General features: G+C 41.8%; 1 protein-coding gene and 1 long non-coding RNA gene across 3 annotated transcripts in view; one reads left to right on the top strand and one right to left on the bottom strand.

Annotated features, from left to right (window-relative positions):
* Shisa6 (shisa family member 6) overlaps nucleotides 1-21,460 on the top strand; it is a 314,399-nt gene that overhangs the window by 279,255 nt on the left and 13,684 nt on the right. The window lies entirely within an intron of this gene.
* LOC128121857 (uncharacterized) overlaps nucleotides 1-21,460 on the bottom strand; it is a 223,959-nt gene that overhangs the window by 148,699 nt on the left and 53,800 nt on the right. The window lies entirely within an intron of this gene.

Consider the following 21,460-nt stretch of genomic DNA (forward strand, 5'->3'; position numbering starts at 1 on the left):
GTTCAATTCCCAGCACCATTAAATAACGAAACAGATAAAATAACCATCATTCAAAGAAAGGAAATTAAAGACTATTTTTAGAATCTGACTCCCCTGCCTGCTGAAACTCTAGGACAATGTGTTCAAGATATTCTCAAGTCTAGCTAGGGCTAGACCAGCAGGGCTTGGTGGTTGCAATTTTGAATTTGATTTGGATATTGTTCATCTATCTTTTACCTTGTTTCAGAAAAGAATGAAGTCAGCCTTGTAAAAGAGTGACTAATTTAAAAGGGAAAGAAAGAAAACCAAGATGGAGGAGACAAAGAAAAGGCAAGAATTATGCTGAAGTACATAGCCCTGTCATCCACTCTCCTTCAGGTTTGAGCAGGTCATTCCAATCGCCAGCTACAGAATGACATTGTCTTGGTGAAATGATACATAATACCCTAGGAGGAAAGCAGCCACTCATGTGGTGGTGTCTACCCCTGTCTACCTACTGGAATGAGGGTCAGGCTTCTTTTTCCCAGGGCTCTCTTACAGAGTATGCTGTGTTATCACAAACAAGGCAATTAGAAGTAATTGGTATCAAAGGCCTGTTTCACATCATAGTCTTCAACAGAAGGGGATATTGCCCCAAAGTCAATGTCAGTAAATGTAAATGGTGGTGGTATGGTAGTATGACATGAGCCCAGGAGCTCCTTGTCCTCTGCTAGCTAGATGTATACAATGTGACTGACTCTAAACATCAACATGAACAAATGGTCTGTATTTACTTCCTCCAATTGTCCCTGGGTACCATTTCTCTCAATCAGACTACTGACACATACACAGGGGAGGGATATGGGAATCATATTCCTGGCAGTACAAATAGCCTGTGAGTAACAGGTAATGCTTCTGGATGTAGTTCACATCTGTTTGAGAAACTAAAACACCTGGCAAGAATGCTGCCCTAGCTTGATGGTAGACCTGGATCCAACATGCAACTACAAACTGTCCACAGACCCCATTGTTTTCCACCTGTTTCCCACATGTACTGAGGTGTGGTAGTTTGAATATAATTGCCTCCATAAGCTCACAGGGAGTGGTGGCACTACTATGAAGTGTGACTTTGTTGGAGTAGGTATGGCCTTGTTGGAGGAAGTATGTTGCAGTGGAGGCAGGCTTTAAGGTTTCACATATGCTCAAGCCAAGCCCAGCATCTCAGTTCACTTCCTGCTGCTTTCAGATCAAGATGTAGAATTTTCAGCTCCTTCTCCAGCACCATGTCTGCCTGCATGCCGCCATGTCCTACTATGATGATAATGGACTAAACTTCTGAAACTGTAAGCCACCCAATTAAATGTTTTCTTTTGTAAGAGTTGCTGTGTTCATGGTGTCTCTTCACACCAGTATAAATACTAACTAAGACAGGGAAGAGCTGACCACAACATAGCACACAGAGCAGGGGCAAAGCCATCTTAGCCCTCAAGGTTTTAGAGCATGTTTGGTCATGTGCTTACACCTCACCAATTTTCTAGTTCGTGTTGACATATCATATCATAGCATCCTTAAAGATAAACGCTTTGCAGAATGAATAAGGAACTTGCATGGGATTTTACACAAGCTTGATGAAACTATCAAGGAAACTCTGATCAAATCTACCACTTTCTTGAGAGTGCTTTATAAGACAGAAGGTATTTCAGGGGTCCTTATAAAATAACAGGGACTGACTTCTGCCAGTCTGCATATGGATGATGAATAATATTCACCCAAGAACCTAACCTCTTGTGGATAAGCAAGAAGTGGGGAAAGTGTCTAGGAAAGGAATAGCTCTGTAATTGGAAATGGGTAATGTGTTGTCTTTCTGGAAAGCAAGGCCCACTTTCCACATGGTTTAGGCAGGCAGAGGTTGACTTGAAGTGCTTGGTAAGGTCAAGTAGTCAGTGAAGAGCAGAGTCAGCAGGCAGAATGGCCCCTACACAGCTGTGTGAAATCAAACCACCTCCTTAAAGGCTTCACCCTACAGTGCTCCCCTCTGGTTTTCTGGGACTCAGCTGCGTAAGAGGAACTATTGCTGAACTCTAAGGAAAAACAACATCAGAGGAATTATGTAGGATTTCTTCTTGTTTGTGTATGCTGGGGATTGAATCCAGTTCCCTGAGTGTGATAAATATACTCTCAGTACTAAGCTATATCCTCAACCCATGGTAGCTACCTATACTTAAAGACAAATGTTCCTCTTGGTATCACTCAAGCCAACCAACCCAGGCAGACATTTTCACAGCTCCTAGAATAATCACGTGCAATTTTCCTGTTTCCATCCATGCCAGGCATCTACCTGGAACCACTATAATCAGAATGTGAGCATCCGTGAGTACCTTATGCCCTGAACTGGACCACTTTGTCAGATACCATTGCCAAATCTACCAATCAGCCTCCATTATTTGTAACTACATATTTGTTGTTTCGTTGTAGCTTTCTTCTTAAAACAAAGAACAGCATAATAAACTTTAAATATTGTATGAGCTCAGAGAACTGCTTCCAAATTTAGGATAGATTGGTAATTTGTGACTTCCCTAAATCATTTTTAGATACTTGGTAACATTTATCAAACTAGGCACTTACAGCAATTGTAACAAGGGTATAAAATGATGACAAATAAACTTTGTTATTAAAATATATGCATGGGGCCAGGTGGGGTGTGGCCCCATGATACAGCAATTGTGTAGAATGCTTGAGACTTTGCACTCTATTCCCTAGCACCACAAAAAGATTAATAGAAAACTAAAAGATTTAACCAAATGGAGGAAGGTATCATGTATGTGCTTGAATGGGTAATTTTCAGTTATCTCTAGATTAATTGACAAATACAATTCCAAGCAAAAAAATTCTGAATTTGTTAATATGGCAAAATTACATCTGAAATCAAACACATCCACAGGAATGAATGAACAAGGCACACATCTAAAACTACAGCTAGATGTTTGTGCTTCTACTAATTTAGATATTTAAAGGCTGTGTACATTTTTGTGAGTAGAATGGTAAAAGCAGTACCAAACACAGATATACCAGGCAGCACGGAAATGAAGGAAGAAGAATTTTAACCCACAGGGAAAGCATCACAGCATAGACATTGGGTGGGAATAAATGTTCACTTAATAATAACGAACTGGCTTGTCTTTTTGTGTGCACCATGGGCACCCAGAGGACAGCAGGGAGGGCATTCAGAAGCATCTCAGCTGGTGTTCAAAACCCACAGAGATGCTTTTGGGCAGCAAGCCCTGATGACAGACAGCAGCTGCATGAGACAGGCTTCAGCAGAACTCACTCAGTGCTCTTTTGTATTCAACTGTAGCTTACTTCGTGAGCTGGTCCTAGTCACAGCGCTCCCTTCCTCCAGCTGCTTCTGCTACCCACATGGTCTCTCTCTGGTCCTGGTGAGCAGAACTATAATCCCAGTCCTTCTCCCCCGCCCCCCCAGAGGCTGAGACAGGAGGATCTCAAGGTCAAAGTCAGCCTGGGCTACACAGTGACATTCTGTGTGGAGTGATAATAATCTCAAATTTGGTGAGTGTCTTTAGATACAGTTCACTGAGCATTCTCCCTCTGTAACCCTCTGCCTGGACAGACTTTTCTTCCTGCTCTCCTGGGCACTGAGCTGCCAAACTATGGCATCTTCCACAAGGCTCATGATTTGGTGTTAAATTAAGACATATTCATATAAAATGAAGAAAGGGCTGAATTCCAATCAGTACTGAGCCAATCCATAATAAATCCCTATCTCATGACATAGGACAAATGGATTCCATAATAAAAGCATAAAAGAGCAACATGTGTGTCCCTGAGAATAGCATGGTCTCTCTGAACAGACCTTAGCCTAGGGCCAGAGACAGTGTTCAGAATCTACTTGATGTGCAGAGGGGTGGTTCAATGCTGCAGTGTTTATCCTGCCTGTGGGAGGCCGCACGTTTCATCCCAGCACTACACACACACACACACACACACACACACACACACACACACACACACACATATATATTTATAAACTTTGCATATTGTAAACTAATAAATGGCCAAAGAGACAAAACATTGACTACACTTGAATGTACAGTATTTGTGAGAAAAAAAAAAAAAACAATTAAAGACCAAAAGCTAAAAAGTAGGGGAAATGCTGTGATATGTGACCGTTGGAGAATCAGTGTCCTTTGTATGTCAAACTCTTTAAAAATCTTTGAAAAGATAAAAAATAAGATAATTGTCCCAATGAGGAGGTGTTAAAGAAAACACTGGGTATAATAAACATATTCAAACATAGATAAACCTTTCCCCCACCAAACACAGGTGAGATAAAAAGATGAATGTTCATGTTAGTGGTTGATGTGCACAGAAAGAACTGGATACTCACACATCCCCTTCAAGTTGGTAAATACAACCCCTCAAAGAAAGATCCGATGCTGCTCAGGGTGAAATGTCACCATCACAAAATCTCCATTCAGAATAGACAGAGCTGTCCCTCTGCACAGCAATTCTGTCAAGAAACTTATCTGAAACCTTTATAACTTAGAAATGCAGAATCTAGAGATTTTTCTCCAGGGAAAATAACAATGGTCCTCCTGCAAAGTAGTGTCTATAACACATTACAGTGGAAACAACAAAAATATCTAGCACAAGGAACTGGCTTAAAGAAAACTGCTACTACAAGGATTATGCTGTGTTCATGTAGTTGAAGGCTAAGCTGCCATTTACAATCACAGAAGTATCCATGCTATTTTATTATGGAGAAATAATTGGCTCAGCATTACTCCATTTTTTATGGACAAAATGCACAATCACCATTTGTCTGTTTGTTTGCTTGCTTCCTTAGCTTTATTTTCTAGTTTTCCAACAAATGCATTGTTAATTATATAGATTTTAAGATTAAAACCAGTAGCAACTGGCATTGTTTTCGGAGACCGGAGACTCTCAGCTCCTCCTGGAAGTCAGACAGAGGAACACAGGCATGGAAGTTTCCCACTACTTTGGCTCTGTCACATTGAAAGGAATGCCTCAGGGTCCCCACACCAGTGTCATTGACATGTCTGTTATTGAGGATGGTCATTTATCTAAGATGTCCTTCTTTGTACACAGCCTTCTGTGTCCACGAGAAAAATAACAGGAAGCAGGGTGTGAATTTTTCACCAACTCAATGATATTTCACAGTGACAGAGCAGAGCTCTGTGATGCTGGTAGACAGCTCTCAGTCTGACAAGTGAAAGTGGAATTGGACAGCAAGTGGGAAACTGAGTAATTGCTCTTTCTTCTCACTGACAATATCAACTGATGTTTGGTATTTTATTACAGTATTCATATGGGCAAGGTTCCCAGGAGACCAATAAAGTCTTACCAGTTGTCTTCAAAACTGATTTGAATAGAATGTGACCATGATAGGATCAAGTACAGCACAGGCAAACAGAAACAATACCTACATGGTCAGTGTGGGTCAAGTGGGTATGTCTGCAGTGGGACTGTCTGGGTTCACCAGCCAGGGTAGTAGCCGCAGGCAGCCATATGATCTGAGCAAATGGCCACATTGAACCCAGGTTTTCTCTTTGTGCAGTGGGGACAATATTAATTTCTACCCTTTGGAGTCGCTGTAATGGTTCAAATGATGCACATAAAAAATTTAGACCCCATAGTTTACTGTGTTATTGGATCTTTTTATATTTATAACATTAACACTCATAAGTGATTTTGTGTACAAAATCAATGCCTTAGATAAGTTGAGTAAGATTTGAGGATCTGTTACTCAGAATGGGGACTATAAGTAATAATGATAATAATATATTACATATTTCAAAATTTATGATGAGATTCTAAATGTTCTAACTAGAGGAAATTGGTAAGAATATAAAAAGAATGCCCTATAAATTAACCTGATTTAATCACCTCACAATATAAACACATACCAACATATCACATTAGACTGAAATTATGCATATATGCATTATATATATGTATATGTATATACATGTACATATATACATATATGTGGTGATATTGTGTTCCCCAATATATTGTGCATCCTAATAAACTTCTCTGGGGTCAGAGAACAGAACAGCCACTAGAGAGACAGAGAGGCCAGAAAATGGTGGCAGATACATCTTTAATCCTAGCATTCTGAAGGCAGAGATCCGTCTGGATCTCTGTGAGTTCAAAGCCACACTGGAAACAGCCAGGTGTGGTGACATGCCTTTAATCCCAGGAAGTGATGGCAGGAAGCAGAAAGGTATATAAGGCATGAGGACCAGAAACTAGAGCTGGTTAAGCTTTTAGGCTTTTGAACCACAGTTCAGCTGAGATCCATTTGACTTCCAGTCTGAGGAAACAGGATCCGCTGAGGAATTGGCAAGGTGAGGTGGCTGTGGCTTGTTCTGCTTCTCTGATCTTCCAGCATTCACCCCAATAACTGGCACAGAATTTGTTTTTATTAATAGGACCTTCTAAGATTCATGCTATACACACACACACACACACACACACACACACACACACACACACACACACACAGAGTCATTATTTGTAATAACTAAAGTACAACTTAAAATAAACAATGCTTGATGAAATCCAAGCAGAAGAAATATGAAGGAGTTAGAAAGTATGAGAAATAAGAAGAAAACCCATAAGGGATGGGTGACAAGGCAGTGATGGAGAAGTGGAAACTTGATTGGCTACAGAGAACGTTGAAGTGAGAAGAGTTTGGAGTGATGTGTGTTAGGACTTGGCCAGCATCGGCTGTTAGATGGGAACTGGGGGAAAAGTGGGGCAAGCTTACAGGGAGCCTGGAAGTTGAAGCTTCCCCAGCAGCAGAGCCAGTCACACACACACACACACACACACACACACACACACACACACACACACACTCCCTAGGTATTAACTGAGAGTTGAGTGATTAGTGTTTGGTAAAACAATGGAGACAGGATAAAAATATGACAGAGTGCTCATGAGCTCCAAGTCAAGCTATTTGGTGCCCAGTGAACATGGACCCTTCTTTCCTGCCCATCCTTATCATCCCAGAATTTCCAATAATAACAGAAAGTAAAATATAGTGTGGGGCAGAAAGGCTGGATGTCTCTGTATAATGCCTTTTCCCTCAAAAAAAAATAATTTTTGAGGATTCCCTATGAGATCACATTGTCCCCTCCAATGGGTATTTTGTTTTAAACATACTTATCCAAATGAGTCAGTCACAGATAAGGATTTTACAAGTCTTTCTGAATTGTCATGATTCAGAACTGAATGCAAATCCTAAGACTGAGAACAATATTCTTCTCCCATTCTATCAGGACATATTATCCCACTTTATTCTAGGTCCTGCAGGCTTCTCCCATGTGAATTTCACCTCTCAGCACCATGGTCACCAGAAGCTCAACTGAGTATGGCCAAAGAGTGTGCTATACCCCTCCTTGCCAAACATAGTTACCTAAGAAGGATGCATTAGCAAAGTGGCCATGTTCCCTGGAGCAGGTGGAGGACAGGACATGGATCTCTCTGCTCTTCTCTCCTTACCCACATTGCATTTAGAGCCCAGAGAGACCTTTATTCCAAGCCAGGCATAGTGGTACATGCCTCTAACACCTATACTCACAAAGGCTTAGGCAAGAGAATCAAGAGTTTGAAGCCAGACTGGGTCACTATAACAAACCTCTGGTTCACAAATATCAGGGGAGGTGGCCTTCTCAGGGATGTGACAGGTTGTGAAGTGTGGAGAGCCACTCTGAATGCTGGGTTCTGCTTGTTTCCATGTAGCCTGTTCAAATACCTGAGATGGTTGCTGCACCGGTGAAGAAACATAGGCAAATGTTCTTTTCCAACCTCCTTTTAGCATCTACCTGCTCTTGTGCTTATCAAATATCAAGGCCATAAATGATAGAGACCTTGGTCTAGAAGAAATATCAAAGTCATTTCTCCTTCTCCTGTCTCTCACCCACATCTCTAGAGCAGCAACCAAACAGGTTTCCACTCTCCCTTCAGCTCTTCTCTGTGTCCCCAACAATGACTCTCAGGACAGGGCCTGGCTCCAACCTGCCATTTTAATCTGCTGGACTAAGACCTCGTTCTTTCTGCCTTCACTGGCACCCTTCCCCCAGCACAGATCTCACTCATCAAGTTCCATCCTCACTTCTTTGTCTTGGCCTTTCGTCACACAGAGAGAAGGCTCCAACCTCTCTTCTCCCAGTCCAGAACCATCTCTTCTACATTGCCTCAGTGAAGTCCAGTAAGCCTTTCCTAATCATTCATACCACACCCAAATTTTTCAAACTATTTTTCATATGCTCTGTAATTACATATGCATGCAGTTATTAGCCTATTTGAAAATATTTATTGAATGCCTATTATTTACAGTTTGGATTGTTTCTGATGCACTTTCATATCTGCCCGGTATAATGACCTGACTTACTCATCCAACAGATATTTAGGAGGTGAAAACACTGTCAGAATTAGGAAACACAGATCGGAATCCTCAATCACTTGTCAGGATTAAGAGACAAGGCATGGACACACACAATTATAACGGTGTGGAAAGTGGTAAGCATCCAAGAATCCACAGAGTATAGGTGAATTCACATTAAGGAATAATCTCCTGCAGGTGAAGGGACTGGAAAAGGCTGTAATGGAAGAGGTGATATTAGGGCTAGCCTTGAAAAATGAAACAAAAACTGAGTGAATAATAAATGGGGGAAAGACGTTCCAGGAGAAAGAAACAGTCATAGCTGAGCTTTGAAGGACCTCTGAAAAGACCAGTAGGAGACTGGGTGCTAGAACTATTGTAAGGAGGAAGGAAGACAAGAGTGGAGGCAGAGGCCCCCCAATATGGTCATGACTTATTGTTTGGAAGCAGTGCTTTGTAGATGGTCCCCAGGAAAAGAGGACTCAGTGCTTAACTCCAAGCCTTATATACCTAATTGCATTCCGTAGAAGCATAGCCAGATTCTGTCAGGCTGTATGGTCCAAATGAAGGAACAGAAAGGCTGCCAGAGAGCTACAAGTCCCCATGAAAAGGGAGATGCTAGGATGAGGGGTTGCTATGCTGCTCTTGGCTGAGTTAGACAACCTGCATACAGGTGTTTGGGGTATACATGGTAATAATACAATTTTCCCTCAAGTATTAATCATTTTAAACAGGTGGCAAATCTAGATGCCCAAGAAATTCAATCCAACTCACCAGGAGAGTCTGTATGTAGACATTCTAGAAAATTATTGGTTTAATACAGAGTTTAGGATCACTACACTGGAGACTTGAGAAGTAATCTTGGGTCCTGCTTCAGCCTCTTCCTTTCTGTCCTTGAGCAATTTAGTGCCACCTCTAAAAGGGGAATGACCTCACAGTTTGTGGTGAAGTTTTAATAACATAACTTTTATAGATTACAAAGTGTCTGGCATAACAAGTAGTAACTGAAAGGGACTAGAAAGAGGGTCCATGGCTAAGAGTGCTGTCTGCTCTTCCAGAGAGCTCGGGTTTAATTCCCAGCACACAGATGGCAGCTCACAATGGTCTGAACTCCAGTTTCAGTGGATCCAACATCTTTCTTCTGGCCTCTGCAGGCACTGCACACATGTGGAGCACAGACATCCATGCAGGCAAAACTCCCATCCACAAGGTTCTTTAAAAGATTTAAAAAGAGAATATGATAAATGATGATGATGATGATGAAGGTAGATGATAGATAGACAGATAGATAGATAGATAGATAGATAGATAGATACATAGATACATAGATAGATAGACAGATAGATGATAAAGAGATAGATAATCCTTGTTAAATCTCAACAAAACTACTTACACTGAAATAGTGATGCGTGTGTTATCTTATGCCAGCCACTAGACTTAGAATTTCCTCCTATTGACATTATAATGTGTATAATAAGCTTGGAAATCAAGCATGGCTATAAAGACCAGATATTTCACTTCCTAGAGGGAAATATCATAGTGTGTCAGATGCACTCCTAATATTGCAGGGTAGATGCAGATCCCGAGGTGATCTGCTTTGTGCCAGGATATTTCTGAGGCTCCCAGAGTGTAGCACATCCTTGAAATGTCAAATGACATTGTCTGTTCCAGTTATTTTTCTTTGAGTTATACCTTGAAATACTGAGTGACTTTGTGTTGCCCAGTAAAAGATTTAGAGGCCTCGACTAGAGATGTGGAGGTTGGAGGGTGGAGCGCCCAGGTGACGGTGAAAAGAATCTGAAATCTGCAAATGAATTCCACAGCAATCTCACTTCTGAGAGACTGGCATAGATTTTAAGCCTCCACAGGGAGCCCATTGAATTGCCAGCTTGGCACAGTGACAGAGACCAATTCCAATGTGCCCTCTCACAGGCCCACCTCATCACACACCTGATGCTCACACCTGGTCCCACTTCCAGGAAATTCCCAGGCATTCCAAGATTGTCTTTCACAAGCAAGATTTAAGCAGCTCAAGTGGACACACTTGGGTCTGCCACAATGCCAGGAGGAGGATTAGCTCCCTGGAGCTGAGCAGAGGATGCTAAATGCTCCTTTTTGTGGTGATAACAATAACCATGAGCAGAAGAAACAGTCTCAGCATCTCTGGATACAGAGGAGCCCAGCTACCCTAGACAAGTGGCTCACAGCAGGTGGCAGACAATGCTTCCCAAGGAGACCTAAAGTTTGCCTTTTTATATGAATCTGGTAGAAAATACAGTGTTTCCCCATGTGGGCATGGCAACTCATGCAAGATCATCTTTTTCAGTCAGAATGAAAATGAAAATCCTTGCCAGAATAGGGAACTAAACAAGCCTCCTAGGGAGGGGCTCACAAGCTAGATTCTCAGGGGTGGGATCTGAGAAACCCTGCATGAAAACCTATCTAGTAAGGAGGAATGGAGGTTGGACAAGGGCATCAGAATCAATGAGCTCGTGGTGTCCTTGGTGGCCCACCTGTCCTTGGAGGAATCCCACATTTTGATGCCAACGCTTACAGCTTGCCTCTCATGATATCTCATAATATTAAGATGAAAAATGGTTGTGCTGGGTTGTATTAAAATAGCAACCAATCCTCAATAATTGCCAAGTGTGTGTTGGATTTAAGGTGGGAAAAAAGAGCATTGCCTGACTCCTCTGTACACACTCATACCCTCATATGCATAAAGCATTATAACCTATAAAAACCGGTCCAGACAAGTTCCCACTTTGGCCTTTAAGGAGAGAGTAGATAACAAGCAGGGGAAATCACCATGTTTTGCTGCCTCAAAGAGTTGATTTGTTTACTCATTATATCATTCAAAAATCCGCACAAGGACCCCAAAGAGCCCAGGAGGGCTAAGCTATAAAGAAAAATGTGTAATTCATCCCATCCCTGTAAGTGTTCAATGTATTAATAGTTGGCGAGAAGAACCTTGGATGCAGAAGTATTTAATTGCCTTCAAAAGAGTGAATAAGTTGGTGAATTCACAACGTAATATATAACCAAGCATCAAATACAATGCAGTGGTGATTCACTCTCCTCTCCCCGAAAACTGAAAGTCACCATTGCCTCTGAGGACCTGAGCATGGCTGTATGAGGAGAAACTGATGTTTTGTTACCAAAGATGGCAAGAGCTGAGGAAAAGGAAAAGGAAGGCATTATCTGAGATGAGCACCGAGGTGGTAACAGGTGGAGGTAGAGCAGAGAGAAGACAGTTCCTGCCAGTCCCTGGAATGTTGGGTGAGGTGACATGAGCCAGGGCCATGGATGCTAGCTAGTTGCCTTAGTGATCAGAATAGGGTCAGAAGCTATTTTCTAACAATTCTTTGTTACACCAGAGTTTGCACTTCTTTGGTCTTAAGCAACTAAAGTCTAACCTCCTAGGAGCTTGTTGCATTTGCAGGCTCAAGGCCAGACTGACAGTCACATCTGAGAAATGATGCCATATCTGAGAAACACTGTTCTAGCAGCCATGCAAGCAGACCCTGAAGGGGCAGGGCCCAGAACAAGGAGGAGATCAGGAGGTTACCATGGCAGTTCCAGAGTGTGGTATCAGGACCTAGCCTCAATGCACACTATATTTGTTTTGTTTCTCAGGATCCCATTGATCAAGCCACTATTGATATTTTGCACAGAATCTATACCCTTCTCCCAACTTTCCTGTGACTCATTGAGGAAGAATACCATTTGTTATCCCTATGACTAAATTACCATTTGAAGTATCTGGTCCTCCAAATACCAAGTCACCTTTCTTCTTTCAAGTGCTGGAATTACAGGCATGATCTGCCATGCTCAGCTTCAAGTGCCTTCCTCTTCTACACCTTTACACACCGTACATACAAGCAAATAAATGCTTGCATACATATATGTTCATAGTGTATTCCATAGAGAAAAGTGGCCCCTTCCCTTAGTATATTAAACCAGTGCCAATGCTGAGAAGTTCATGGTTAGCTCCATCAGCTTTGGCTGCAGAGGTGAGGATAGGTTTGGTTCTCAACAGCCTATTCCCTCTGCCAGAGGTCCATCAACTGTCAGTGGGCTGAAGGTTCCTCCTCCTAATCCCTGCTTCCTTTCACAGAGCCTCTGAGTTCAAGCAGATATTGTTTTTCCACTTTCTGGTCTCGTCAATGTATCAATCAGCGAGGCCTGGCCACTAATTAATTGTTATGCTATCCCGTTCCATCCATCGGGAAGGCTGGTGGCCCCAACTGAGCACTGTGCCAAGACTCGGGAACTGCCTAAAGCAAGCTGGAGAGGGGAAAACTGGTGAATGAAGGAGTGGAGATGAGATGAGTTGATAAGTCTGAGGACAGACAAAATACCAAAGTTAACGAACTGTCTACATATCCTCATAAGAAAAGCTCCGAGCAAGATCTGGGATCTGTTGGCTCTCCTGCGCTGTGTACACCACGCAATGTGCTTTTCTATCAACTGCACAAGCACTGCTTCCTACATGCCTCAGACCATCACCCTAGACAACACCGTGATTCTTGGGGTACACTAGAGTAGCATTTGTCAGTGTTAAAAAGCCTAGGGAGGACAGTTTTCCCACCTGACTCTCCAAGTGGACACCCTGCCTACCCACTGGCTCCAGATGCCGAGCTTTCCGGATCTTTGGAAGGGCTGCCTTGTACCATGGCTTTTGGGTGAGCTTAATGAACAGCCACTCTCTGAAAAGCACAGAAGCGTGAAGGAGAGTGAAGCTGGAACAAATAAACCCCATGGTACTTACCTGCACATTTATGGGCTGTGCCCCTCCAAGATCAGAGGGCACTAACCAAATTCTTCCCACCCTGTGCACTCCAGTACGTATAAAGCTGCCCAATGGGTCCAGAGTATGAAGCATCCTTGTAGATTTCCTGTTCACATCCTTGATTGTAGCCCATACACTAAAGTCACTCCAATATACCCAAATGGGTGTATATGTATTTCCTACATACACCCTGCTTAATGGTCAAATATCAAAGACAGAGTTTTTGTGGCTGAGCTCCTCAAGTTTTCAAAATGCAGAATATTTATCCAAGAGAAGGATATACATCCAAAACTTAGTTGGCAAAGAACCACTTCAATTCTCCCAGGGTGCAGGGTGCTTCCTGAAACCCAGACATAAAAGGCAGGTAACAAAGGGGTCACAGCTACAGAAAACACGGCTGTTTAGAAACTCTGTTGGAGAACACAAGAGATTTGTAAATACCATTCGAGCTTCCAGGCTGTAACAATAATGAAAAATCATGACCCTAAAAAATGCACTCCAAGACCTAATCCTGTCTCGGCCACTGACTTTTTGCACATCTCACCTGCAGTCCCTGCCCATCTCACCTGCCGTCCCTGCATGTCTCACCTGCAGACACTGCATGTCTCACCTGCAGGCACTGCATGTCTCACCTGCAGACACTGCATGTCTCACCTGCAGACATTGCATGTCTCACCTGCAGACACTGCATGTCTCACCTGCAGACATTGCATGTCTCACCTGCAGACACTGCATGTCTCACCTGCAGTCCCTGCATGTCTCACCTACAGACACTGCATGTCTCTGGACCTCTTTTCTTACCTGAGAAAGCAATAGCCTTTAAACTGACTTCTTGGTGGTGAAAATGTTTCTTCTAAAGAACTTAGATAAAGTCTCAGTTCCCGAAGATGGATAGATACAAAACAGCACTGGGAGGGGAAGGTGGAAGTAGGGGGACAATAGTGGGAGGGACAATGGGGACACACCATCCTGGAGACATTACCCTTTGAGTGGTGGTGGCCCATGGGGCCCATCTAAGAAACTTATATAACTTACTAGAGTCGTGTTGGAATACAAGGTCTTCAAGGTCCATTCAGAGACTGTTTTGGTATGAGCACAGAACGGGTCTTCCTTAAGGGGTCATCAGTGACTCCCCTTGGAACAAGTCTGGAGAGTCACTGGCCTTGCACTTAGAGCAAAGTAGGCAAGGACCATGGAAAATGTATCAGATTTAGTAAAGGAGCAATGCTCTTGTCAGGGTATAGGCACTGAAACCTATTGTTCTCTCCTCTAACATATCTTCCATATGGATAGGTTCTTCAATATTCCAACTATTCAAATGGGTGAAGAGTCTGAAACGTAAACACAGGTCATGTTCCACCTGCATACATGCTCAGTGATTTTACTGATATCAAAAGTTTTGAAGACATCTTTAAATTCCTCAGAGGAGAAGTGCACCGCTATAACTTCTCCACCTCCATACAGTATCTCTTTGGCCTGAACACCAAGGCCTCTGGGCTACTAGGGAGCTGAAGAGTGAGACTGAAACTTTCTGGAACATAGGTATGGCTGTCATTGCTTCAGTGAGAAGATTGGCAAATCTTTTTTCCATAAAGCAATTAAGAAACAAGTGAGCAAAATTGATACAGCCATTTTATTGCTCCAGAAATTGACTGTGATGGATAAGTCTAATTGTGAACGTGACTAGATTAAGACATGCCTGGGGAACAAGTAAAGTACTGATTTGGGGGTGTGGGATGATGTTTTCAGAGGGAAACAGCAAGTGGGAGTGAGTGAACTAAGTGAAACAGATCTTCCCTCCATGTTGGTGATCCTTGTCCAAACAGCTGGAGAGAACAGATGTAGAAGAGAAACCTCTTTTCTCCAGGAAGGGGGTCTTGTTTTTCTGCTGCCTTGGACATTAAAACTGCTGGCTCTCTGGCTTTTGGACTCCAGAAATAACACCAGCAACTCCCTCATGACCTTCACCACCCTAGGTCCTTAGACTTTTGACCTTGAACTATACCAATGGCTGTCATGGTTCTGAGTCAGTCATCTTGGAAATTGAGTCATGCTTCCAGCATCCCAGGGGTTCCAGCCTGCAGACAGCTCCTCTTGGAACCTCTCAGATACTATAGTTGTGTGTCAATCCTCTCTGACTTATGCATAAAAATCTGAAGATCTGGTCCCCCTGGGGCTCTTTATATAAAATGCACTGGTCAAAAGAATAAACAATAATTTGAGTAACATATCCCTTGTAAACAGCCAAAGCTCATGTAGGAGCCATGAGTGCTTAGTATCTGAGGTCAGTTTTGTCTTGGGCTCCTTCTCCTCTCTTCAGTCAGCACCAAAGTGCTACCAGGGTTGGGTAGAATGTGAGCACTAGAATTGTGCTACTGTAGTCTAAAGGAGGGACTCCTGGGCTGCCGCTCTTTCCTCTCATCACCAGCAGAAGAGCAGCTATACCATTGCTGACTGTCTTCTCTTCCCAAGTAATCATGGCCAGAGTCTACTGGGAGAACCTATTCCTGGTGCCAAAAGAACTAGGGATGTGGTTCAGTGGTAGAACACTAGCTTACTACATATGAGACCCGAGGTTCAATCCTTGGCAATGAACAAAACAAGTGCTGAAAAAGTCAGAAACACATGCCTGGCCAAAGCAGCTAAGGTCCCTAGAGTTTGGGTGGCAAAAATAAGTACAGAGTCATGTTACAAAATTATAGCAGTAGGAGGTAGGACTCTTGCTCAAAGAGGGACCCCTGACAGTTATCAGGGAAAACCAGAAGGCAGTAAGGTGTGTGTGTGTGTGTGTGTGTGTGTGTGTGTGTGTGTGTGTGTGTGTATGCACTCCTGCATGCTCAAGAGACAAGCTTAAAATAACATGATACAAAAAGGTTAGATATAACAGGATAGGCAAAGTTTGTCGGGCTAATGCAAACAAAAAGGAAGCAGGGCTGGCAATATAAATATCAAACCAAGTGAACCTCCCTCCGGGGCAAGGGAGGCACTGAGCTGGACAGAGAGTGCTGTTGAGTGGGGGTCAAGGGAAGCTTCACAAAAAGGACACAAGCCTTTTGTACTGCAAGGTATAGCAAGGTATAGCACTGGAGTGTAGGAAACCAATTCTGTTAAGAACCCAGAAAGGAAATGACAGGAATGTAAGCATAGTGGGAGACCTTAGCACACATCCCTCAGTCTTTGACAGATTCAGTAGGTGAAGGATGAATTAGGGTGTAGAGGGACTGAATAATGTGTTTCACATGTCTGACTTAATGGATAGATGTCAAGTTTGTACTCTGTGAAACGAAAATACACCTTGTCTTTAACTGCCAGTAAAGCATTTGTGAGAACTCATTTGGCATTAGCCCACAAAGGAAATCCCAGTAAGTTCCAAAAAGTGAAATTTGGATAGGCCATGTTCTCTATCCATGGCACAATGAAACTGGAAATTAATGGCAAAAGTTCAAACCAGCGACCCCAAACACTTTGAAATGTATCAGCACTCTACTACCTAACTGTTGGGTCAATGAGAAACCAAGGCTGCAATTATAGATCATTTAGGTCCCAAGCACAGAAAGGACACTGTGTGCTGACACTTATGGGATAATGCCAGAGATAAGTTCACTGCTGAAGATCGGACAATATTAACAAAAGAGACAGAAGATAAATGGACTGAAGAGTCAAGCCCAGAAATTAGAAAACAATAACAAACCAAACCAAAGACAGTGACGGAACAGGAAGAACCAAAATATAAATATTCCAAAGTAGAAAACAATGACTGTTTTAAGGTCGAAAATACTTACTGTCTGTGAGAAGCCTCTTTCTAAATGAATGATTATGTGAATAAATTGCTAATCCAAAAACATTGTGCCAACCCCTGAAAAATGAGAAAAAGGGTATGCCTTTATATACAGAAGGGTTTTTTTTTTGGGGGGGGGGGGGGTGGGCGGGGGGAGCGTCAATAGTTGTAAGCTAGTAGAGTTTAAAATGTCCAATAGATATTTTATTTTACTTTTATTTATTATTTTATGTGTATGAGTGTTTTGCCTGTATGTTATAAATATATATGTAAACCATATATGTAAAACATTATGTAAACCATGTATGTGCAGAGCCCCCCAAGGTCAGAAGAGGGCACTGAATCTCCTAGAACTGGAGTAATTAGGCAGTTTTGAACTGCCATGCAGGTGCTGGGAATAGAGCTTAGAACCTCTGCAAGGGTATTGTGTATTCTTAATGGCTTAATATCATCTTAATATCATCTCAGCATTGATTTTTTAAAGAAAAATTCAAACTGAAAATTTAGAGTAAGAAAACTAGAATGAATGAATGAATGAATGAATGAATGAATGAATGAGGATCATATTCTCAAGTATGAGAAGCCAGTATACACAATGGTTAGGGTTTAGGTTCTAACACCAGCCACTGCTGGCTACAGAACACGGAACAACCTCTTCCAACCTCTGTTTTCCTTATCTCTGAATTGATGATGACAGCAGTATCAACCTTCTGAAGTTGTCAATGAAATAACAAAAGCCAAACCTCTAGCATTTTGCTAACAGAACTCCATGCCCACAGAGACACATAAGACACATGCAGTGATATGCACATGGAGATCCACAAGATAGACACACACAGAGACATAGACACACACACACACACACACACACACACACACACACACACACACACACACACCATCAGGCATTTTTTTACTATTGCATTCCTCCAGGCTCTCTATGTAGCCAATATTTAAAATGCTAGATGAGTAATTTCAAAGCATAGATAAAGATGCAGCCCTAGTCACTTTGCTTCACAAGATCATAATTTTAATACAAAACCTTAACAGCGTTAGCAGAGAAAATCCAAATTCTTTATGAGCATATGTGTATACATATATAAGTTAAATATGAGCAAATGAAATCTAGAGTTATAATAAAATGAAACACCAGAATCAAATAGGGCATGTCCCAGGAAGAGATGAGTGTTTTAGCATTAGAAAAATCTACCATCTACTTTGGCACATTGGGAGGCAATTGATGATGTGTTGACCCAGAAATGTAGTTATTAGCCTAAGGAAATAAGACGCAGCCAAAGACTGTGCTCAAGGTTATTTGAGGTAATGTTATTAAATTCCTAAGCAATCCAAATACCCAAACTGGAGGAATACTCAAATATACTTAGGTTATACTGTGCTTAAACAAATAGATTTTGCTTAAATAACATATAGAAATAAAGGATAGACTATCCTATAGGAAGAACTTTGGTGAAATCATAAAAATATGCTTCAATGATTATTTCAAAACATAAAAATATATTCATGATGTTGTTCATTAAGCATAGAAAAGATTAAAATAATATGTATAGTGTACAGAAGCTGCACATTTTAATATATGCATTTATGTATATGTGTGTGTACTATATACTCAAGAATTATATAAATACACAAATATGCAAATATAAATATTGGGCTTTTGCTGATGCAAAAATGTTGCAATGAGTAATCTTCTACATTTGTCATTTTGCACAAATGTGAAGATGAAAACACCATCATGTTTTGATTCTTTTTAAGCATATTAATCTGCATTAAATATGCCACACACACCATTATTCATCGCAATATTGTCTAAGTGTATGTGTGTGAGAGAGTGAGCATGCACAGCCCTTTATGAAACAAGGGAAATAAGAGGAGATGGAACAAAATGTCACAGTGGTTATTATAGGGCAGTTTTAATTTTCATTTCTGTACTTCATTTGAAATACTATTCCTTAATGCCAACACACACACTCGAGCAAATGTTAGAAAAATTACTTTCAGTGAGTCTCAAGGAGCAAAGCACCACACGTATCTCAAGTCAAGTCACTTAGCTGGTTTTGACTTCATCTTTTAATGATGCAGTAAAGATTACAGTTAAGGTACCTGGGGAGTTGCATATAGTGTCTGGCTATGACAGGCCAATCGTATATATTCATTTGACTCCACTCTCTAGTCAAGATCATTTTAAGGATTAGTCAAGAAAAAAGATGCATGTGAGAATAAACAAACCTAGAGGACATTATGTTAAGTGAAATATGTCAGCTGAGAAAGACAGATTACAGCATGTTCTCTCCCTGTGTGGATGTCGAAACAGTTGATCTGAATATTGAATAGTGGTTTCTAGAAGCTGTGAAGTGTTTTGGGGAGCGAGACAACAGGGAAGCTGGTCAAGTTCTAGGGCTCCACATCACAGGTGGGGGTGGCAGTAGATGCAGTTTGCAAGGCCGGTTCCCTATTCTATGACTAACTAGAAGACATGAGCTCAAAGCTTTCAAACATAAAACAATAACATGGGCATGCTAGTTAATTTGGTTTGACCAGTTCACATTGGATATGTGTCTTTAAACAGTATACTGTGCACCCAACTAAGTATAATAATTAATTAAAGTTACAGAAAAGAGTTACCTGAATTTAACACAGATCAAGGAGTGCAACTGACTCTCAGAAATGATTCCCTGAATCTCAGGTGTCTGGCACCCTTTCCTCCTGTCACAGGGACTCTAAGATGGAAGACTCAAAATATTGTTTCGACTAACTGCCACTCTATCCATTCTACCTGGACTCTCCCATTTCTTGATATTGATACACTGTTTTAAAATGAGAAAACAAACCACACAAAGAACAAAAGTTGATCTCCTTCTCCGCCCTCTCCACATTCTGACAAGGCTTTTCATTATGTAGCCCAGGCTGGCCTCAATCTCTCCCCTCCTACCTCATCCTCCTGAATTCTGAGGTCACAGAATCCTCCCACAGTCTTCTCTCCCCTCTCTCCTCCTGACCTCCTCTCTCTCTCTCTCTCTCTCTCTCTCTCTCTCTCTCTCTCTCTCTCTCTCTCTCTCTCTCTCCTCCCGCCTCTCTCTCTCCTCCCCTCTCTTTCTCTACCATATGAAGAAGAATTTTCTCTCATTGCTTAAACCCAGGTCCAATGTAGAATGGATTCAATTTGGGGCAGACAGTTTCTTCCACAACTGTAACTTAGTCTTTCTCAAGAAGGGTCAGTATCATCCTATGAGGAATTCTAGCCTGCCTGCTGCTCAAGCCCCCACCCTAATTGGATGCTCTGGTGGCCTATTTGAAGGATCCAGTTTCAACAAAGGAACCAAGCAATCACTCAATCACTCTAGAATTGTTGTATGTTAGGAGGAAAGAGGATAATTTGTCTTAGAAATGGCAAAAGAGAAATTTTGATTTTAAAAAATGATAATTTGTGGGCCTAGATTCGGGAGATTATTATAGACTACTTTGTGTTTTATTGGCTATGGAGGATGAAAGCTGAGAATTGCTAAGATGACTGACATTTGGAATTCTAAGCTCATAGGACATCAGTGTCATGGGCCAGAGCTTGAGCTTTGGAAAACAAAATGGCAAAGCCACTTTGAGAAGGGAAGAGATTTCAAGGGGCTAGAAGGGGTCCATTTGCAGTTTAAGTTCTAACACTCAGGCTACACATGCTTATTTGGAAGTGATCCTTTTAGGCAAGAAGGTAGAAGCTATAAATCAGAGCCTGAGTTCTCATGAAGACACCTGAGCCCAACAGAGCCCCCAATACTTAGAGTGGATGAAGAAGAAAAGCGTTAAGAAGCTAGAACATGAAACCAGGAGTAGGAAAGACATTTTCAATGAAGATGTTCAGAGATGGAGACCAATATCCCCGCCCTGAAAAGATGGGAGTGCTATGACTCATGAGTCAGGGAAGTAGAGCCAAGATCTTGTGTCTTTTCTTCTTGTTGTTTTGGCTACAATTAGATACATGTACCAGTGAAAAACAAGAATATAATGTTGTGCAAAAGCAATATCACAGCGTTGGAGTATACTTTAGAGGCAAGCCAAATCTTCATTCAAACCATTTTAAAAACCCTTGGAATGCCCTGAACTCTGAGCATTGGCAGCCTGGTTCTGTTGATTTTATTTTGTTCAATCTAAGTTTCTGTGCTATGAATAGAAAGTGTGCTTTTGAACTATCGGGCTGCGTCAGTTAGCCAAAAACCCAGAACTCCTGATCTTAGACACTGACTAGAGCCTGACAGATTTCTACATCTAGGATGTTGTCAAACCTGTATATGTGAAAAAGAAGAATCTACTTCCCCTTTGTAGTGGGCCATATCATTTATGTGTCCTTGTCAAATACTCCCCCATCTTCCTTCTTTGCTGACCTATGTGTAATTTACCATAGCCACTATGGCTAGTCAGCCAGTTCCAGGTGTGTGTGTGTGTGTGTGTGTGTGTGTGTGTGTGTGTGTGTGTGTGTGTCTGTGTGTGTGTC

The sequence above is a fragment of the Peromyscus californicus genome, unplaced genomic scaffold, assembly GCF_007827085.1.
Source record: "Peromyscus californicus insignis strain IS unplaced genomic scaffold, ASM782708v3 Scaffold_3__1_contigs__length_106647218, whole genome shotgun sequence".
Taxonomy (NCBI): domain Eukaryota; kingdom Metazoa; phylum Chordata; class Mammalia; order Rodentia; family Cricetidae; genus Peromyscus; species Peromyscus californicus.